Below are 7,129 nucleotides of genomic sequence, written 5' to 3'. Positions count from 1 at the left end.
AGAAGGTTAAATGGTGAGTATATAATAAAGTAATAATTAACCCAGAACTGAATGTCATTATTTGTCATTATTTACTTTCCCTCATATTAATCCTTATTGTACATAAAAATAGACATATATTCAATTAACAGCATGTATAGCACGCTCTAATAGTATGTTTCAAATGTCATTTTTCTCATTCTCATTTGTCTTTAACCTGAAATTAATTATTTGATGAAATATTTATTCAGTGTTTAAATATGGAGACCATGGTGTAAAATCTAGTATCTTAAAGGCTTTTGAGTTTAATATGCTCATGAATGGGGTTTATCAAGTAAAGCATATACTAAATAGGTATGAAACCAGCATGAAGTAATGCTAATGTTTTTTTATGATATATTGTATCATCTCTAGGCTAGATGAACTATAATGGTTCCACCACAGAACATCGTGAGAACATCATCTCTGGGTCAGCAGATCTTCTGACTGCAAGTGATTCACATGAGAGCAGTGAATCAGTGGATCTCCACTTGGTATTCATGTTTATCAGTGAGAAGCAAGATCTTGGATGTGTCGTCTATGATAATATCATGACTGTTTTAATGACACTATCAAGTACAGTGGGGCAAAAAAGTATTTAGTCAGCCACCGATTGTGTAAGTTCTCACACTTAAAAAGATGAGAGAGGCCTGTAATTTTCATCATAGGTATACCTCAACTATAAGAGACAAAATGAGAAGAGAAAAAAAAAAAAATCCAGAAAATCACATGATTTTTAAAGAATTTATTTGCAAATTATGGTGGAAAATAAGTATTTGGTCAATAACAAAAGTTCATCTCAATACTTTGTTATATACCCTTTGTTGGCAATGACAGAGGTCAAACGTTTTCTGTAAGTCTTCACAAGGTTTTCACACACTGTTGCTGGTATTTTGGCCCATTCCTCCATGCAGATCTCCTCTAGAGCAGTGATGTTTTGGGGCTGTCGCTGGGCAACACGGACTTTCAGCTGCCTCCAAAGATTTTCTATGGGGTTGAGATCTGGAGACTGTCTAGGCCACTCCAGGACCTTGAAATGCTTCTTACGAAGCCACTCCTTCGTTAACCGGGCGGTGTGTTTGGGATCATTGTCATGCTGAAAGACCCAGCCACGTTTCATCTTCAATGCCCTTGCTGATGGAAGGAGGTTTTCACTCAAAATCTGACAATACATGGCCCCATTCATTCTTTCCTTTACACGGATCAGTCGTCCTGGTCCATTTGCAGAAAAACAGCCCCAAAGCATGATGTTTCCACCCCCATGCTTCACAGTAGGTATGGTGTTCTTTGGATGCAACTTAGCATTCTTTCTCCTCCAAACATGACGAGTAGAGTTTTTACCAAAAAGTTCTATTTTGGTTTCATCTGACCATATGACATTCTACATTCAATCCTCTTCTGGATCAATTTTAAAGCTGTTTTGGCTGAACAGGTACGCCTGTACAAACATCTCCATCAATGCGCAATCAAAGAAATAGTCAGACGGCAAATAACTCTTAGAGAGAAATCACGACCAGCGTTGGAAAGGACGAAAACTTTTGCAAGAAAGTTTGTGAAACTGTACATTTTAACACTATTGTGTTGGTTTTACTGTTGAAGACTGCTTTAATAAAAAATATTTCTCATAATTGCTTGTGTTAGTGTTTCACATTACTAATTTTCATAGGCGTAATTTACAGGTGGGATAGACAGGACACTTTTTGCAAGGCTCGATATTGTTCCACCACTTTTTTGAACATCTCGCGGCACGGACGTACCTAATGCTGATGAAACATATTAAAATCCTTAGCCTCATTAAAATATTTATTGCATTCATAAGGAGCTGCTATTTGAGGGTTGTCAAAACCTTGATCTGTGGCGTTGTTGGGTTGTTTCTATTTGTTGGTGAATTGACTGCGTCCCTGCAAGTTCTGCAACAGTCATAATACCTTCGCGATTAAGACCATACCTTCTTAAAAGCTCATTATCAGCAAATGTTTCTAAAATGTTTCTGTTCCGAGGCAGATAGCCAGCAACAGCCATTTTAGGATAGTTTTAGGACTTGATCTTAGTGACTTAGGAGTCCTCTCCACTACTCCTAACATTTCACAGATTTAGGAGCTAGTTTTAGTGCTAAAAGGCTTTGTGAAATACTCTTAGAGCAAAAATTAGGAGTCCTAAATTTAGGATTGACACGCCCATTATTTTTAAGATTTTCTCCTAAATAGCTAAGTTATGAGATAGACTATTTTTATCCTTAAGATGTTTTAGGAATAGGGGCCCAGAATTTGGTGATGTGCGCGCAGTCAGCACAGGCTCAGGGGCAGATCTAGAAAATAATTTTTAGGGTGGCAAAGGGGTGGCATGAGGTCCATGAGGGGTGGCAACACCAAAGCAAGCCCCCATGCATAGTTTTTGGGGATTTATAGTCTGACATATACAGTTGTATTCCCAAATATTGCATTACCATTAAGTAATCATCTACTGTTTAAAATGAAAAAAAGAAATAACAACATTTCAGTGTCCATCATGGCACCAAGTCAGTAAACAGTATAAAAAAACTTCTACAGGTTATACAGTAAATGTTTCTGAGCTTGTATCACTAAAGACAACATGCAATTCTATTAAATTACTACTTAGATGGTATAAATCACATTTTAGTGCAAGTTTAAGATGTTAATGTTGATGATTTAATGTTAATTTCCTAACATTAGAAATAAATATTATAATGTCAAAGCAATGAAACTGGATCAGTTTTGGAAACAATGTTTGATTTTCTGTTATTAACAGAGGTGGGAATGTCTGTAATCACCCAGAACAAACTGTAAACCATAAAATCTAGCAACACCCCAGCTACTGATTAGCAAGAGCCTAGCAACCACCCAGAATATCCTAGCAACCACCTAGCAACACCAAACTATTTATGTTTTTAAACAAGACTTTAAGACAAGCCAGCATAAATTTGTCTTTCAAACGTTTCAATCTAGTTATTGCAGGTATTCTTAAATGCTTACAATACAGTAGGCTACACATAAAAAAATGGTTATAAGTAAAATTTGAAAGTCACACTTTTGAAGGTGTACAACATGTGCTACAATTTGCTGTACATATAGAATAGTGAAAGTCCATCGTCTAATGTACTGGTATTGTACTATGTAATTATACTGTATTTGTAAGTATATGTAAAAGATTCGTTAATTTCTCTCCTCTCTCCGTTGTTGGATGCAGATATTCTGATTGGCGTGTCATAAGTTTTACTTAATGTTTAACTTACTTTCTGAGAAATGTGTCTTTGTTTTGAGCACTGAATGAATGATTGGGAAAGTGATGAGCCAGCTAAAATCAGTTACATTTTGTTAACAATAGAGAAAACTGCAATATGACCAGATGCTTACCTAACTCTGCTATTAGTTTCCGCGATCAGCATCTTCTTATTGATTTCATGCTATTACTGCCTATATATAAAAATGCCTATGATGAACGTGGAGCGAGCGGTCAAAGAATCGGATCACCAAACAATTACGCGGTAAATCTCAGACATATCCGGACATGATTAGATTTCTCAGAGGACTTCTGAGTCAGCCGAGAAGCAGTAATTATCTGATTCACGAACAAATGTAAAACAATTCCGAAAAAGGACCGAACATGCATTAAACCTGCAACCAGACCACTAGACTCCGCGTTTGGACCGGTGGATGGAACCTTACAACTGTAATAAGTTTAGGGGAAAAAAATTACCATTTATAACATGACATAACATGACCATACAGAGGGATTTGCTCATAAATATTTTGCTTGATTTTATTCCCCAAAATAACTGTAAAAATATAGTGTTGTGTGTGTAAGCGTGTGTGTGTGTGTGTGTGTATATATATATATATATATATATATATATACGTATGTGTGTGTGTGTGTTATATGTGGTAAATATATATACACACACACTCGTATTCACACTCTTCTGTACCTCTCAGATTGACAAATGCACTGGTGCCTTCTGTGCACTTTGAACTGGCTTATTTTTTATAATTTATATATTTAAATATTCAGAAACAAGTGTGAAGAATTTTCATTTATTGTGTGTAAACGATGACAGTCATGTTGCAGTTGTGCTTAACTTTTGCTTTCTTGTGTTTAGGGTTTTGGATAATAATAAACTGTAGAGTTGTTATACCTAACATGCTGGGTTGTTTTATTTAAGCCAACTATTGTTTAAAAATATTATATTGCTGGCTTAAAATGGTCTGGAAATTAAAAATCACACACGGAATTATAAAGACAACAGTAACAATCAAACGATGAACATTTATTACTAAGAAAGAACACCCATGGACAAAAATAAGACAAATTGAATTTATTGGAGTGAATACAGCATAAATTTTACATATATTTAAACTCGTTTAACAATCTGTTTTGAAATAAAAATGTAACATTTAAAAGTAGCTTTTTAATTTAAGTGTATTCATCCATTCGCTGTAATCGCTTTTCACGGAAATTGTGCTAATTCTCGTGCTGGTGTGTCGCTGTAATCTGAGCCGGTGAAGGGCCGCTGTTCGCCACAGGAATTACGAACCTCAGACCGCGGCCTCGCGTTTCACTCGTAGCTAAAAGATGCCGTGACTGACTCCATAACCTGCCCATAAACAAACTGTACTGAGATTAGAGAACATATTTTAACGTAAAATTAATTATTTGTTTTGATTTCGGTAGTCTTTCTCACAAACTAACTCAAGCCTCATCTGCCACAACATATTTTAAGTCGTCCTAAATGTGACATCAAAACGGATCGGGGAATCGTCAGACTGACCGGCCGGTCACCGGTTTGGGCCGATCATGTCCCTGGCCGGTCGATCGGTGCATCTCTAGTTTCAACCTATTTGTGTTCAATTATTAAGCTAACCATAAATCATTAAAGACTCAAATGATAAACAGCAATAAACCAATAGTGTACGTTTTATGAAAAACCTGGAATCGTAGAATCATACAACTCTGATTCTGAAATCAGACTCTGAAAATGACGAATAATAAAGGCACGCCTGTTTAGTGTAAACACAAATGAACAAAACCGCAGGAGACTTTTAAATACACCGCAGTTCCACCCTTTCAGTCATTTACTATTATAACCTTTGTTTTTCTCGGAAATGTCAGCGGGGTTTATGGTGCATTACGGAACTCTTTTTTTTACGGCACTGCTGAGTAAACATGAAACTGTTAACTAGCCACAATTTTCCTGTCTTTGTGAGAAGTGTAAGTATTTCTTTCATCTATTCCGTACTTTTCTTTATCTTTATGGCCAAAACCACAAATTGATATGGTCATATCGGCAAGTCCCTCCTCTACATATCTCTCTCGGTAAAAGTCCCATTTTTTATATATAACAGGGCAGTAAATGAACCAAACTAACTTGAACATAAACACATATAACATTGCTAATGCAAAAACCCAACTGTCTTGCTTAAATAACGCAAAAATAAGTAAACTCTAAAGAAACACCCATAATGCACCTGGCTGCTAGCACTGACTGCCAGGTCATTACAATATGTTTAATGCATGCCTATATTGCTAACATAAAAATCTGATATGAATGTCCCATGTTTCTGCCACAATACAACGGTTACAGTTACTACATTAAATCTGTGGTAAGCCCACGGGTGTTAACAAGTGTTAATAAACTGCTGTGTCATTTGAATTATTGAAGAAAGAGAGATTATTTGGAGCTCTCTCGTGAAGTTTGATTATATGTAATGTTGACGTCCTTAACGTTATTGTCTTGCATTTATCTTTTCTTAAAAAGACACCGTCTCCAGTTTGTTTACACCATCCTCACCAAACCTGATGGGTTCTCCAGCCCTGTGTTCAGTGCAGTGGGTCTGTGTGACGACAGATGGATCTCTCACTACAGTAATGAAGAACAAACCTGGAAAAGAGACTTACCGAAGAACCCTGTGATTCTAGAGACTGGTTTATAAATCTGGTTAACACTCTGACAAACTGCACAAGCTCCAGATGTGATGGTAAATTCATTGGGTTTTTATTGGAATGACACTGATATATTTTTAAGTGTCCAAATGCTTTTACAGGTCACTGTCATTTTTAAATTACAACCTATGTTTTCAACTTGTAATAATTTATGTTGTTTTTTATTATTTAATTATTAATTTACATGTTTAGGCCTCCATACTCTACAGAGGAGAATCGGCTGTGAGGTGGAAAAACATCCAGATGGATCAGTGATGAATGTGAATGCATTTGATGAGTATGGACATGATGGTAGGATTTTATTGCCTTTAATAGTGACACAATGCAACGGAAGGATAAAAGTTCAAAGAAGGCTAAAGAATCCAAAATGAAATGGGACACTGACAGATTTCGTAATCGGTATCTCCAGTCATACCTTAACAGCTGCTTTGACTGGATCTCCACATTTAATGCGTCAATAAGCAGTATGTGTTGCCTTCAGTGTTTTAAACTCAATAATTTGTCTTTTTGTTCAGAATCTGGTGTTATTCGAGTGGTTCCAATATCCTTAATTCATGATGTGCTTCTTATTGCAGCTCCACCAGCTCTTTACATGTTTGCATCTGAAGTTCCTCATGACCAAAGCAAGCTGATTCTGATACTGGCTTCCACCCCAAACACATAGAAATGAACGTCACACAAAACAACATCACACTCCAACCATTCAGCTCTACTGGCGTCAGACCCAACAATAACCAGACCTTTCAAATGAGAACCAGTGTGGAGATAAATAGAGATGAGAAACAGAGTTTGCTTCACAGCAGTCAGATATTTACAGCATTATGGGGTAAATATGACCATATTAAGTCAGAAGTTAATATTGTGTGCTAAATGTTTGTACAGTAGCTTCCTACTCCACACTGTTAAAAATAAACATAATTTTACATGTAAACTTCTGTATTTTTTTTTTACAGTATTTTACCCTTTTTTCATTATACAATGAAATACCTGTTGTTTTACAGATATTTTTCCACCATTAAATTTACAGATAATTGTTTGTATTTTGATATTACATACATTTTCTGTTTTTTAAAATGATATTTTCTGTATTTTTACAGAGTAATGTGTAATTTAACATAAAATGTCATGTAATAATTACAGATTATTTCCGTAA

At 35.9% G+C, this 7,129-nt stretch overlaps 1 pseudogene; it reads left to right on the top strand.

The window, feature by feature from the left end:
* Nucleotides 1-3,473: 3,473 nt before the first annotated feature.
* Nucleotides 3,474-6,640, top strand: LOC127159587 (RT1 class I histocompatibility antigen, AA alpha chain-like; annotated as a pseudogene).
* Nucleotides 6,641-7,129: the final 489 nt, after the last annotated feature.

The sequence above is a fragment of the Labeo rohita genome, unplaced genomic scaffold (genome assembly GCF_022985175.1).
Source record: "Labeo rohita strain BAU-BD-2019 unplaced genomic scaffold, IGBB_LRoh.1.0 scaffold_2310, whole genome shotgun sequence".
NCBI lineage: Eukaryota > Metazoa > Chordata > Actinopteri > Cypriniformes > Cyprinidae > Labeo > Labeo rohita.
This window is presented reverse-complemented; position numbering and strand designations above follow the sequence as displayed.